We start from the raw sequence: 11,695 nt of genomic DNA, 5'->3' as shown, positions 1-11,695 counted from the left end.
TGAAAGTTAAGCATGTGCTTAAGTGCTTTGCTGGAGTGGGGCCAGCACCTGGCAAAGGAGGGGCTGGCCCGGGCAAAGGAGGGGCTGGCTCAGAGCAGCTGCCCCTATCTCCCCATGGAGCCACTGAGAAGGTGGGCTTGAAAACCACCATTTACCTCGGGCTTCTCCCTGCCAGCCCAGCCCAGGAAGCTGTATGTTACCCATGCAAAATCTGCAGAAATCTGAACTCTTTTAAATATATAACATGATAGCTGATTTTTCTCTCTATTTAATAAAGAAAGGAGGCATTTATCATGATCTGCATATGTCTGGTTGTGTATCACTGCTTCTCCTGCCCCATCTCCTTTGAATCCATTGATCGATTTGATAGAGGAAGAGCAATCTCTGAGAAAATTAAGATCCCCCAAATTTCATTAAAGTAAGTGGGCAGAAATAGATGCTAAGACAGAGAAAGAGCAAAGGGATCATGCAACTGCTGAAATATCAGAATCATCTTCAATGATATGACATGTTCTTGGGCAGCCAGGCAGTATTAGCCTTAGGGCTTCCAGAACAACTTCTAGGTCCTGTGTGTCTTTAATCAGAGTGCATCATATATTGACCCAACTCTTAGAGCTGGTACTTCTGGGAAAGAAAACTAAGAAAAAGGTACCTCCTCAATTCCCCAAGGCTCCCAAACAAACCATGGGTATTAATAAGCAAAGCAAAACAAAGGGGGAAGAAGTAAATAAATTCTTCCCATTTGACTGGCCCTCAGCAATATTGTGCAAAGCAGGGTAGTTCTTTGCATTATGCTAACTGAACAGCTTTTCTGAGTTTGAGTAAGGATTATATACATATTTTGTGCTAAGAAAACAAACCAACTAAAAGATTCCTTTAAGAACTTGTTTAAAAACTTGAACATACCCTAGACGATTCATTCAAATACTTTTCTAACAGGCTGAAAAACACCAAACAGAGTAACAGAAAGATTGAAGTTACTTCTACTTTAAGGAGACTTGAAAATAGATTCACTGATCTTTTAGTTATGGAAAATTCTATGCAATACAAACTCCTTGATGCTCCTGGAAAAAGAAAAAAAAAAAAAAAAGAGTATTTTAAACCTCTTTGAACAGTTCAAATGCAAACTCAAAGTCTCAGTTACTAAAAACTGACAGTCAAGTAGTTATACTGTTCTTGTATTGTCTCTTATTGGAGAGAAGATACTCAGGATGATTTTGGCCACCTTAAAACTTAGGCTTTCTGTGGAAGTACAGTAACCATTAATAGTGTGAACAGTAAATGAAATGTCTCAAAGAAACTTTGGCAATTTCAAGAGACGGAGTAGTGAGATTTGATATCTCTGCTCTCTCACATGGAGCAGTACATTACAGCCACCCTTCCTGTTACAGCCACCAGCATCATCACCATGTTTAGATACATTTCTCTGAAAGGCCAAGTACAAGGCTTTGAAGGCCCTGGAAGACTCCAGGTGCTCCTGCAGACACCAAGTGCAGTCCAAGAGCCAGTACTGTGCTTCAGCAACATCTGTGTAACATTATCTGTACCACACAATGGGGATTCACTCAACCACTTGGTCTGTGGAGCAAAAATTCAGGAGTGAAAACTTCCGTTTTCTAAGGTTTGCTGAGCACAAAGTATGCTTGAAATAAGCTGTGACCTGTAGCTGTGGATTTTACCTTTAATTGCAGAAGTACTGAAATGAGCAGCTACTTTTCTTTCTCTTGAAAGGGAGGCGGAAGTGGAAGCAAACACAGTAGTGTTTTCTTTTAATGATACTTTTATATTCTTTGACCATATAGATAAGCCAGGTTCAGCCTGTGGTTTCATGGCGGGGAGCCAAGGGAGCCAGAGCTCTAAGGTAGATACGGACTTGATCCAAAGTCCACTGAAGTCAATGGCAGCACTTTCACTGACCATGGTGAATTTTGGATCAGGTTGCACAGCTATAAATATGAAGATTCACTTGAAGATGAAATACGGAAGTTTATGTGAAGTTAGTAAGCACAAAAGGAGAAGGTTAAACTAAATAACATTATCATTGCCTCATGAAGTATTAACAGGAACTTGTATTTTTTAAAGCAATGCTTTTTTCCTAATTTTCCCCTCTGCATTATACCACCCTGCAGAGCACACAGGGCACACTGCTGTGATTATGTGTCTTAAGCCTCTGGTACCACTCACTGGCTGATAAAGAGGTCAGAGGGGGAGTCTGGGTGTTGATAGTGGAGAGAAATGTTCCAGAAGAAGTCTTACAAAGGGTTGTGAACTGTGGAAATTCACTCTCTCACTGTCACCAGCTATTAGCAGGGCCATTAATAACACAGCATCCAATGTATAGGTGCATTAGCTGTTGTCATGCTCTAGTAATGGACCTTCTACAGGAAGGAGTGATGGGTGCCTTTACACTAAAGGATAGCGATAGCCCTGGGCTAACATCCCTCTGCCCTTCACTCTGACTTGCAGAGGGGAAAGAGATAGATCACACACACTTTTCTGAAGCAATCATTCCTGAGAGGTTTTTTAACTTTTATGCACCAGTCTTCCATGTTGTTTGTGGCAAGTGCTGTACCAGTGATTTTAACACTCCTGCTTCCAATGTTAACATGCTAAATGTTCTTCATTTAGGAATTTGTAAAAGTTCACTTTTGGGTTACTGTGGTTTGAGACGGAGTCATCTGATACCATTTCTGTTCTCAACTGGGTGATTTCTGTCTCTGAAGAAATTGTATAGTTTGCATTTGCACACACAGTGCACACTTGTCAACATGATGGTGATATTTCAGCCTAAGACTTGCAAATGGACCAATTTCAAGCTTCACAGCAGAACACCCACTTTTGAAATTTTAAAGCTTAAATTGTGTGAACTGGCAACACTATAAGAGTCTTATATGTTGACATGGATAGAAAATTGCTATCAAATGCAAATGAACATTTAAAATACATTTTTCTTCATTATTTATTTTGGTTCATCATTCAGTGTATATCCTGTTCACAGATGATGGTCCATTCTCTAAGCAAAGCAGATATTTTTTTTTATTATCATTGTAATTCTTTCTTTTGATGGTTTATAAAATGTTCTGATGAGAAATATGTTTTCCTTATAAGAGAAAATTTTCATTTGGCCTCTAGAAAGAAAGAGAAATAAGCAAATTGGAATGAGGCAATGATAAAATGCAAATTTGTGGTTAAAATACAGAGATGTTTGGCATATTTCTTTGTACATCTAGTGAACTCAGCAGAAAACCAATCAGTCTTTAAGAAAAACATGACATTCCTATTTCTGTCCTACAGATGCTAGTGCTGATAACCTGAGTTGAAATATGAAGCTCCCATGAAATCTGTGAGGATAAATTACATTTCTGTGAGTAACTAAAATGAGATTTTCTTCTTTGTGAATCTATTGTGAATCTATTGTGAATCTTCATGAACCTATTTAAAATTCCAGAATATCAGAACTGCAAAAATAATCCAAGAATCTTCTATAACTGCAATGAAATATACATGCTTATGCCATTGTCTATTTCCCTTTGACATTTCAATTATTCCTTAAACATTGAAGTGATCGCATTTCACTGGCATGAACGCCCAGAGAAAAGGAGTTAGTAAAGTTGGTTGAATATTCTCCCCTGAGACTATTACAAAAAATGCATGTGCAACAATTCTTGCAGGAAATGCTTTCCTGTTTATCAAACCTAGATAACAGAAATGTCACAACTAGGCTCAAATTTTGCAGATAGGCAATTTATGGAATACAAATATTGAAGAAAGTATATTCAGAGGAAAATATCAGTGTGAAAACTTTGGTATTTCTGTGGATTATCTGAGAATTGGAGATGATGATTACAACAATAAATACTTTATATCTTGAACTGTTAGCAAAAAAAAACCCCACAGAGTGACAGAGGAAACAACGGGAATTGTTTCAGTCTTTCCATGATGCATGCACTTGCATGCCTGGAACACATGTGCAAACTTATTGTTACTGTAGTTTCAATCTATCAAAACACTAGGAATATCATGTTTGGCCATGGCAGAGGCATGGGGTTGGCACACACTCTTAACATCTCCCTGCAGCACTCATCACAAAGCATCCTGTCAAGACAAGGCAGCAAATAGAATTTCTATGACTAAAAACAGAGGAAGCCTTATGGCACAGCATGCACAACAAATAAAGATTTTGTGTCTCTTAAGGAGGACTAGGATTTGATGAATAAGGGGGAGCTAAACACCTTCTGTCGTGTTTTCATTAGATGAGTCTTAGCTGGACTTCTTTTCTTGATCGAGTGCCTTAGAAGAAACCTTCCATGTGTTGTTTAAAAGGGATCCAAATAAGCAAGACAAAGATAGAGGACTGATGGCCTGATGAGTAGAGAAAAAAGAGACAGGGATACATCTGGAAGGAGATGTCTCCTGACAGGAAGTCAATGGAAGGGTGGTACATGTATGTGCTAGTGCCTGATCTTTTTGGAGCTCATTGGGCTCTCTAGCACCTCACAATTACAGAAAGCCATAGAGAAGAATGTGCCAAGATTACAATTCAATTTCCTCTGAGTTTTAGCTCAAGCACATAATACTGATAACAGTGTCTTTTATCCTGGGAAAGTGAGCATGGCAGGCTCTGTTCATTCTTTCTTTTAGAGAAGAAGCCATTACAGAATATCTGTCTCACTCCACATGATCTAGATCTTCTCTTCTTAACTGCTGTGCTGTATGTTGTTGAAAAGGCATGGATTAAATATTCTGCCTTGTATAGTGCATGATAGTGCACGACTGCTGGCTGAGGTAGAAAGAGACAATACATCTGGATTACTACTTTATAGCCAAAATCAAGCTCCATATTTTGATTCATCATGTGATTCTCCTACCTAATAAGAGAGTGCTCTGTTGTCTTCCAAGCTAGAGGAAAGACGACAAATATTTTTTCCTTTTATCCTCAAAGAGAGGTAAGCACTGTCTTTCCAAATGCTCTCTTTAACCTTTGCTGTTCACCTTTTGGTCCTTAAGCTTCTTATAAAAGCTCAGTTCCTCTTATGAAATCACTGTCATATGTATTTTATTTGTCTGGGCCTGTGTCATATCAGGTCCTTTGTCACTGACTCTCAGGCTGGCCAGGGTGAAATAAAATCAGAGCTTTCAAAGCTACTAGCTCAGACTCTCTGGCTTGTACAACTGCCATTAAATAATCATTCTTTATGAAGTTGGTAGTCTAGTACAAGTGGCAGGGGAAAATTCAAACAAAATAACAATAAGACCTGTGGTTGTGGAATGACATTACATGTGTTTAGTGTCATGCTGGGCATGTTGAGTGGCAGTTTGTTTCCCTTTGAGTGCGTTCTTTGGCAGTCATGATGTGCTGATGTGATATTGGAAATGTTTGTTTAAGAGAAGTCTGTGTGGATGATATTAATGAGTGATTCAGCAAGACTCAGATATTTACAGAATTGACCCTGGTGAAAGAGAGCTTGTTTAAGAGGAGAGAGATGAGGAAAGCACATCAAGTTTATGGAAAAGACAGGAACATGACCAGATGAAAGAAAATAAGCTGAGAAGAGAGGAAGTACAAGATAGAAACCAGAAGAAAGGAGAATGATGGAATGGCACCAAACATACCAAAAGCATGAGGACTGACATAGAAACAGTAGGCTTTGCTATCACTGAGTTAGTCACAAGAAAGCAGCATGCCCATACTCTACAGTAATAATGTCAGAAGGAGAGATAATTCAGCAAGATGCTCTGTTTCAAGTTGTTTGTGAGACATTCATCTTACGCAGAGAACTGAACTCTGAATGTAGGCCTGGACATAAAACAGCACAACCAATTATCAAAACATTATTTTAAGCTAAATTCATGTTAACTATATGATTTTCTCTCTCAGTAATTATGTACACAGTTGTTAAACCCTAAACAAATCCAACTCCAAACTTGCCATTTTACCTCAGCTCACCTTGGAATCAAATTTTTTTACAACATCAATAAGGAAAAGGCATCATCTGATATTAGCTGTGTGACACTGTTTATGAATAACTGCCTGTCGTCTGCCAGCTTACCTCAGTTATGGTCTGGACACCTACAGAGTTGATAGATTGTCCTGTTGGCAGCCCTTGTGGCATGTAAGTGGCTCTCATCAGGCTTGACTGAGGACATCTGCATTTACCAGTCTGCAGCTATTTAACCTGCTAACACCCATACTTAACAGGATAATTTTGCACTTGAAGTAATAGACGTGGGTGAAAATCGATGAAGAATCTAAACTAAGCTAGAGCAAATTCAGTAGGCTACCATAAGGTCACACTCTTTTCTTAGAGTGCTTTGATCCTACTACATCTTTGAACTCACTATTTTTTCTCCTCTGCAAAGGTGTAAACTAGAATCACAGCTTCTCTGTCTTTTCTCTGTAACATAACCCATGAATCTAGGAATTAGAAATGGAAAAGACTTTCTGGATCATAGTGTAGCTGAGGTGAGAAGGGGACCTCTAGATGTCTCTAGTTCAGCACCCCTAATCAAAGCAGGGTCAAGAGCAACTTACTCAGGGCCTTGAGTCTGTATCCTTTCCTTGAAACTGCAAAATCAACATCCCCATCCTTTGAGCTTCACCCTGCAAGGAACCTTTGTGGATGCATAATTACCCACCCATTTCAGTGGAAAGTACTCCTGTCAGTGAGTGACTGCAGAACTCAGCTGAGCCCACTGCTGGGAGAAGGCATGGCAGATACCAGACTACCTCCTGGGCCCCCACTCTTTCTTTGCAGGTCAGCAGGGATATTCTTTTACCTGTCACTCTTAGCAGGGGCATTTCAGCATGGAAATGCCTCCTGCCTACTCACTGGTAGGAGGTCTGTCTACCTGTGAATTTAATTTCCTCCATTGGTCTGCCAGTATCCCAGCCTGTTGATTTTTTGGGCAGGATGCATGGCTCATCTGTTTGCTCAGGCTCTTGCCTGAGGACGTGGTGGTGAACATGTCTATTTTACCCTGGAGGGGACTCGGAGCTGAGTTGACACAAATCAATAAGCTGTCTGTTTTATTTGAAAATTTCTAATGGTAGCCAGAGGCTGTCTGGACACATTTAATAAATAAAAAAGTAAATAGAAAGCCACTACATTTCATTTGAACTTAATTGGCATAGGAAGAACTCACAAGGGAGCTATATAAGGTTTTATGGGGGGTTATTTTGACAGAAGCCATCATTTGTTAAAAGACAGAAAAATAATAAAAAAAAAAACATTGCCAGAACTTTGTTTCTCATTCACGCTGCTCTTCTACATTACAAATCAGCAAATGATGAAATCCAGACATGAAAAAATACAAGGATTCACTGGCTCTGAGTATAAATTTTATTTCTTATTTGACACTCTCATTTTTCCAGCTCACAACATCTGCAATTATTTCAGAACACACTTAGAGTGGAAGAGTAGAGGACATAAGGAAATTTAGGATGCAGAGGGAAAGGAGTATGGAGAAAAGGCTACAAAGTTTAAGAAAGATGAGTGAACAAGGAAATTTGAGGTGTTGGAGAGTTACGGATGTTCTCCCATAGGCTTGTTTCTGTTTTAGTATGCTTTGTACTTACATATTGGTGTTCCCTAATCTCTTGTGCCCCACTTGTCTTAAATAATTTTATATCAGTTATCCAAAATTGCTACTAACTAGGGAATTAACATTCAGCAGTTTCAATACGGGAGATCTTTCAAGACGGGTGTCTTCAGCTGAAACAAGATGAGGGCTCTATGTGTGCAAAAAAAAAGATGATCCTGGAAAAGACTGAAATTTGCCATAAAAATTATCTGTTTCCCTTCTGAATAAAAGATGCTATCTACATAAGATTTATGTATTTATGCTTATATCTGTATTTATAACATAGTTGCCTTTTTCCTTCATTTCTCTGCCACGGTCAAAATCTACTTTTTCTCAAATGCAAAAATAAAAATTACTTCTTCCCTGGCAGTTGCCGGGGTCCCTGAGATGATGCATTTTCTTTGGACTGCAGTGACACCTAGTGCTCATACCCTTAAAGCAAGAACAGCCCGTGCTTTTGACTTGTCAGGTTTTGATATTTTCTCATTATTGTGCAATGCCAAACAACAGTGCCAAGATCGTTAATGTAGTCACACCACTGTATTTATAGTGGTTTGGATCTGCAGGGGGGTGGGTAAGGCTCTTTAATGTGAGCTTTTGTATGATAGTCTCTGTTGAGGCAGTGCTAGCCTAAGGAGAGCCAGGGGCAACAGCAGCTTTGTCACACAGTCGGGATGTTCCCACGTTCTCAGCTGAACATGAAAGCATCATTTGGGTTCCTGGCTTAGAGAGGCTTTTCAAACAGCATTGCCAAGGTCTAGCTTTCCAAATTGCTATGTGTAAAGCCCTGAATTCAGGGCTTATAATGACCAATATATTTCAAAAGCTGCCATGCCTGAAGGAGTAGCCAATCTTTAATAACACAAAAAGAGGTATTTAAAGTATCTCTCGTTCAGTTTATCATGTAGTTTATAAAGTAATAGCTCCAGTGGGATTCACTATGTGCTTGGTGATGACTTTGCTGCCACTGTATATGTCAGACACTGGTCAGTCAGAAGGAGCCTCACAAAAAGCAGAACATCACTAACCAGTTGGTCTCCTTTATCTTGCATCTCTGTAATGCACAAGTACTGCTGAGTTTGCAACCACAGCCCTCAGTGCAGTGAACCCAATGTTTGCTCCACTCCAGCCCAGAGCATACATTTCTGCAGTTTCCCTTCTGCCTGTTTCTGCAGTCTCCATGGTGCCGCCACACAATGCTGTGCAAACCACCGGGAATCTGCCCAGAGCAGGCAAAAACCAGCAGTGTCTCTACTCTTCTTCCAAAAACAGCCACAAACAAAATTGGGAGCCCCCCACAGTTTGCCATCTTCGTTTCCTGTGATTAACAGCTGGCTGGTATCCTAAAGATGGGTAAGGCAGAACTGTAGTCTGTACACAAAGTCATGTAGACACAGAGATCCTATAGCAAGCATCTCTTTCTGCCAGAGCTGGAAAGTCACTCTTGCAGGACACTGTCTTTTTTTCTTCCCAGTGGGACTGCAGGCATTTACCTCACCAAGCTCTGCTTCTTTCCCTTCCATAGAAACAAAATCTGAGTGTAACAAATTATTTCCAATGGTTAGGTGCCATTTCCTCTGAAAATGCTGTTTTTTCAGAATGACAAACACTTCCTTCCTACAAAGCTCCCTCTAAAGAGTTGGTGTAACTGACAGTTTTAATAATACAGTAGTATAGAGAAATTGGGTAGTGTCCCTTCAAATTAATTGTGAACATAGTATCTGCTCTTGCATTACCTGCCCAAACTTCACAGGAGCAACCATGCTTGCCTGTTGCCAGACATTGTTTTGTAAAACTCACCTATGCTCAGACCATTTGCTCACGCCCCTAACACTGTGAGAAGGGCACGCACTAACTCACTCAGGCTCAGCCCTTCAGGAGGGATTTATTTGCCCCACACTCTTTGACCACGGGCTCCAGAAAGCTGTTCTGGGTTTGTAACCACCTTCTTCTCTCAGCCAGCTTGAGATGGTTCCATTCCACTGGTGGTGGGACTGAGAACAACCTGGGCCCTGTTGGCCCATCATGGCAATTCTGGAGTTTCAGAGGGGCCCTGGAGCCCATTCACCACTGCCATGATCCTCCTGGCTCTGACTGTGGGACCTCCCACCCCCACTGCCCATTCCCCATTGTGTGGAGATGTATCTGCATTCAGGCAGAAATCCCCACTGCTCAGTCCCACTGCTTTTGATCCTTGTAGCAAGGTGAAATTGAACATGGCTGTGTGACACACACAGATACTACATGTCTTTCATGTTCAACTGATAAACCACCTTGCCACATCCATAGGGCCGCTCCTTCACAGGCAGGAAGACCAATATATCTGCTTATAGAAGGTTTACACTGTTTCAGGTATCAAAAGTTTTGGAACAAATTTTTATTATTATGACACTTCCAAAAAATCTGTTTATTTTTAATAAGAGTCTCAAAGCTCGGGCTAGGATCTGGAAGCCAAGATTCGTTGAGCTTGGGACTCCCTTTATTAAATGTTTGGCACAGGACTTGCTGCGCTTGTATTAACCAGCACTGCTCAGTGTCTGGTTGCGTCCGTGCATCTCCAGGCAACAGTGAGGGTTACAGAGGTGTGAAAAGACACAACTTCTAAATATGGAGCAGCACCAATTGCTTCACTGAAGTCACATAAACTACATCAAAACAGTGGTAGTGGGAAGCCTTGGACCTCCTGAATAGGGTCCCCAAGCCATATCAGAGGGAAACTTTTCTTCCAGCCATCACTGCCCCCTGAGCATTGCAGTGCCTGCCGAGGCCAGAGGGGACTGCTATGTACATGGGAGATGTCTCCAGCCTGGTCAGTCAGTGGATCACAACCCAGAGACCTTCATCAAACATCCTGGATGGAAGTGTTAACAGCTAGATGATCTGAGACCAGCAGAAAGATCATGTTCACTTTCTCTTTCCATGTTGCTCATGAAGAGATATGGATGTTTTAAAACTCTATTCTGCTAACTAAAGGAAGCAAAAATGGTACTGAGCCAGGTAGCTATGATGAGCCTCATAGAAACCACCTTTTTCAGAAAACCCCAGCTCCTTTCTGAAAGGGATTTCAGCTTTCATTCTCAACAATAGTGATGTTTCTAATCCCAGTGGTTATGGAGAAAAGCTAAAAATATATTTTAAGTGTATCATATAGAATCAGAAACTAGAAGACAGAAGAGATAAATACCCTTTTAAAAGGAAGCACACAGCCTTTAGAACAATCTCCTCTTTTTTGAAGCCTGCATAATGAATTACATTAATTTATGCCCTGTGTTCTTGAAATTGGCAATTGCTATTAGACACCTATGAGAAGGACATCTGAGAAGAAATGTGTTTCCCTTCTTGTTTTATTGCTATAAAGCACAACTCTTACTTTGTAACCATGAATTGTTGTTTGCCATCTCCTTCAAATTAGAAACAGTAGTTCCACAAAATGGTGTTATGGAAAATAAGAGATGGACAGGTTTACTACTTGACTTGCTTGGGTTCTGCTTCCCTCTGAGGCATAAAATATTTTTGTTTCCCAAGGGCTAATTGCTTATCTTTTCTGTGCCAATCTCCCTAGCCATAAACTGGGAATAATAATGTACCCATGCTGTGAAGTTAATTACATGTAACAATATTTACAGAGCTTCATGAAATCTTCTTTGAGCATCACAGATGTTCAAATTTATGTCAAATACATGGAACATTTTCATACATTTGGCAGCATTCCTTTAGATTGTCATGCTTTGGCCTCAAAGGGCTTCATTTGAGCTGTGGCATGGACTTGTCACACAGAACATCTGGAGATGAAACAACATCCATGATGTTCTTTCTCAGCTCTTGGCTGAACGGGCTGTACAAATGGCATGCTCCATCTGTGGGGTGACAACCACCAGCTGCCAAGGGTACAAGTCTGACTTGGAGGAAACTGGTTTTGCCCCTAGAAAACCCCTGGTTTATGTACTTTGGATTTATAAAGCACTGCATTTTCTGTCATCTAATGATATATAAGATAATCAGATGTGGCCACGATTTTTCCTCACATGTACCCTCCAGTATGAGATTGAAAAATCAGACCCATCATGGCTGATATTTTACATTTTCCATTGCTACGACAGAATCAGTCATTCTT

This window comes from Strix uralensis, chromosome 3, assembly GCF_047716275.1.
Source record: "Strix uralensis isolate ZFMK-TIS-50842 chromosome 3, bStrUra1, whole genome shotgun sequence".
NCBI lineage: Eukaryota > Metazoa > Chordata > Aves > Strigiformes > Strigidae > Strix > Strix uralensis.
The sequence above is the reverse complement of the archived record's forward strand: the minus strand, read 5'-3'. Positions refer to the sequence as shown.